The sequence below is a fragment of the Anomalospiza imberbis genome, chromosome 16 (assembly GCF_031753505.1).
Source record: "Anomalospiza imberbis isolate Cuckoo-Finch-1a 21T00152 chromosome 16, ASM3175350v1, whole genome shotgun sequence".
NCBI lineage: Eukaryota > Metazoa > Chordata > Aves > Passeriformes > Viduidae > Anomalospiza > Anomalospiza imberbis.
Window position 1 is genome coordinate 12723989 of NC_089696.1, and position 3998 is coordinate 12727986.

Here is a 3998-nt window from a genome sequence, read left to right on the forward strand (position 1 = left end):
CATTATAAACACAGTGTGCCAGCAGATGAACAAGGGATGGAAAATACTCCTTGACATTCAAATTATTTTCATATGTACTCAAAGCTTCCTTTCCATTATTATTAACTAATAATGTAAAATCTAAACCTAAATATTGTCAGATACAAAACTGTATGCCAAGAGAGTTTTTACATTATTTATTTTGAAATCACTTATAATAACTCCCCATTTCTTTCCAAATATGCCTGAATTCTGTGCCTTCCCTTTCCAAGCTTTACTTCACCACCTTGCTTGCTTTAGGCAGGATGAACCATATGAGCCTTTTGATTCTGATAAGTTCACCCACACCACAAGATTGTTTTCTCTTTATCTAATGTTAGCAGTAGTAAAGAACAATTATATCAGTTTTATGGAGCTGTAGCCATACAGAATATCTCTGTGATACATAACTGTGGTGCCTTAGGAGGAGTAATTACTGAACCGGCGTCTTGACTGTATCAGTGGCACAAGCACAGGAATGAGGAAATGCTTGTGCCTGTGGTGGGCTCCTGACAGACCCCATGACCCAAGGTGCAAGGGAACTTCAGCCATACTTCAGCACAACAAATCCTAACAAATATATTACAGCTCTGGAAAGAGATTCTATCATTACAATTGGATAAGAGGTTTCAGATAGCTTGAGCCTGAAATAAAGAAAAAAAAGGTATCCTATGTAGTGGGGTACTTGGAAACCCTGCAATACACAGCTAAACTTCTGCAACTGTCACCTGATTTGTTTATAATTTGCTTACAGCTCTGTTAGCAGCTGGTATGATGTGTCAGCCATGTGGAGATTCCAAACTCCAGTGGAAAGGGCAACTAAAGGAATGCATGCAGAAAACCATCAAAATAGGGATTTTAGGATGTATTTATATCCTTTAGTCCAAGCATGCTATTCCTTAGGCAACCTCCCACCAAATGTTCAAGCAAACATGAAACTAATCCTTCCATTGTGATGGAAGCATCTCTATTCCATGGGCTTTAATTCCCATTCCAGAAGCCTTCTGGGAATTGTCTGTACAGAACTGAACTTGTTCATCAAAGCAAAAGGCTTTCTCAATGGAAGAGTTGGTCTTACAGGCTTGTCTGTCATTCTAAGATCAGGGTTGAAGACATTTTTCAATCAAAGTGTACTTTTTCAGTTTCACTGCCGAATTTTTCATTTGCTACCATGGCAAGAGATGTAAGGATGTGCAACAGAAAATATTTCTTTCTCTTTTCCTATAAAGTCCTGATTTCTTTGCCATAATGCTGAAGCTGGTAGAACACTCTGCATGTTGTGTAAGCCAACAGGAGTAGGGGGATGAGTCAAGAAGGAGCTGAGTGAGATTAATTGGCAGAATTAAGTAATTGGGGTTTTACCTCTCTTTTCCTCAATTCTCTATATTCATGCTTGGACAATTCCACACAGAGCCAGCTGACCCTGCCCACCTAGAGTTGGACGGTTCTTTTCATTTCAGATCTCATTTCTCTGACAGGCTGCTGAACAGAGAGGATGTTATCTCACAGTTTGTCACATCAGGATTGCTGGTGATGCAACAAAAGGAAAATAAAGACAGAAAACAGCCAAGAGGAATACAGGCACTCATGGCCAAGACACTTCTGAAGAAGTGAAGTTTAGAAAAGGTGTGGTTCATACACAGTGCTTGTCACAACCGAGGCTGCTCCGTGGCTGGCTGCATCAAGACTGGGAATGGCTGCTGCTCGTGGAATTCTAGTATTTCCTACAAGACCTCCCTCTTGTGCCATTCTTTTCCTTAAATGCTGTGTGGTGCAATTTGTATACGGATGATTTTATTCTATCTCCTTACAACCAACACTGGCCAGAGGATTTAGTTTCAGTGGAAAGTTATCTCCTTTGCAGGTGTCAGTGATCAAGAAAACTCAATGTTTGTAGACACAGCCTTTCCCACATTATGTGGAAATAAACTTCTTTAATGTACAGCTCTCTTAATGTGTGCATGTAGTTTAAGACTGTAATTCTGTATAAATATTTAAATTAAATCAGTGGCAGCTTTCTCCAGTGACGAAATATAAATGAAACTTGCAAAGAAAACAAAAAACCCCCAACGCTTTCACTGAACGCTACTGCAAACTACATAAGGATTTTATGGAAATTTTTCACACCACTCCCCCTCTCATTTCCTCTTGTCATATAAATAATTCACCAGCAAAATCCTCATTCTAAACCAGAAATGAAAAAATTAAATAAACAGAAGATCTAAAGATATGTATGGGCCCTGCACAAGGTATAATTTTGTTTTGTTTTGTTCAGCTAGGTAGGGAGTTAGTTGTTAGCAAGTCCTCCTGCCACACTGGGATGAGAGGCAGGATTGCAAAACCTGCAGATAGATAAAACTGCTGGAGAGGCTGGAATCTGATTTCCTTATCAGAGTCAGAAAGTTGGCTGATGCAAAGCAGAGCACAAACATTCACCTATCAGGTTTTCAGCATGCAAAAAATAAATAGTAATTGCACAGTGATGGCTCTGAGTTAGAGGTAAAATCTAAACTAAAAACTAAACCAGGTGAATAATTCAAATTTGACATATCTGCCAAGGTAGGGGAATGGCCCAGGTTCTTCCTATTCAACAACAAATAGCAGATTTTCCTCCATGCATATCATGCTCTAAAGATTTTTAAGTGAAAGAAACTTGTTATCTGAATAATCCAGTTTTAGCTCAGTGGAACAGAATTTGCAATTACAGAATGCTGCTGTAAACTTTGACATCACTCATGTAAATATCATTCACCCCAACGTGATCTCTAAGCTCAAAAAACATTTTCAAAAGCAGGATCTCAGCACTTGAGGGTGAGATGTGTGCTTGTTGAGCCTGCTGATCCTTTCAAGACTATTCTTCTGGATGGGGGACACTTGAGCATCTTACTTTGATAGTTGGATAGCTTCTTTCCAAGAGAAAAAGAGAAGGAGAATTGCAAACCATTTCTCATTCTCATTATAAGGTTGCCTGGGTGCACATCCCATGGCACCTACACTGCTCTGTCAGCAGCCACTGTTTGCAAAGAGCAAAAGCCCCATCCCCACTGACTTGTACTAACTTTATTGTCAGTTCAGGGGAAAGCCTACTGAGATTTCTGAATACAAGAAATTGTGTAGTCATATTAGAAATTCTTCCAGGAAAGCAATGATTTGCCAGCATTTAAAGTTCCTAGTCCTCTATTTAACTCATCCTTCCCACACCATCTCTGTGGTACAGACAGAGCAGGCGAGAGGGGCCCTCGGCTGCAGGATGCTGGTGACTGCTCAGGAAGGACAGCTCCTTCCCCATCAATAGCAGATGGTGCCTGGAGAACAGGAGAAATATTTGGCAGCATGTCCTGAGAACAGCCTGGGATGCAGAGTGCTCCCAAGACACTGCAGCTAGCCTGGCCAGCCCTGTTCTAGCTGCTCTTTGGGGACAAGGTCTCCAGGGGTGAGGCTCACTATAAACCAGGCATTGAAATCTGGAGGTGACTCTCAGTGCTGCTGTCAGGAGAGCCCTGGTATGAAACCTGAGCACAGCTGTGCATGTTAAGCTGTTACTGGATGATCATTAAAGGAAAGAGAATAGCTCTCAAACAGAGGGGATGCCAGCAGGAAGCTCCTCTTTCAGAAATAAAAGCCTGATGCATCCTGAGTGTTTACTCTTGTGAAGGAAAACAAGGGAAAGGACAACCAGTTCTCTTGATGTGATTCCAGTAAACTACAACACAAAACATATATGAACATAGTATTTTTATCTATGTGCCAAAATATAATGTATAATAGTGTTCTGCTTTACTTATGGCTTGAGGGTGTCCTAATTGCAGCTTTCCAGTACCTAAGGGAGCCTAAAGAAAGATGGAGACAGACTATTTACAAGAGCATGGAGTGAGAGGACAAGGGGGAGTGGATTCAAACTGAAAGCAGATTTAGATTAGATATACAGACAAAATACTTCCCTGTGAGGGTGGGGAGGTCCTGGCACAGGGTGCCCAGAG

The 3998-nt window shown here is 41.0% G+C and overlaps 1 long non-coding RNA gene across 1 annotated transcript; it reads left to right on the plus strand.

Moving 5' to 3' along the window:
• The first annotated feature begins 820 nt into the window (after positions 1 to 820).
• On the plus strand, positions 821 to 1590 carry LOC137483373 (uncharacterized). Its single transcript, XR_011004444.1, has 2 exons — positions 821 to 1201; positions 1497 to 1590. It is a non-coding gene; the product is annotated as an uncharacterized lncRNA (long non-coding RNA).
• Positions 1591 to 3998: the final 2408 nt, after the last annotated feature.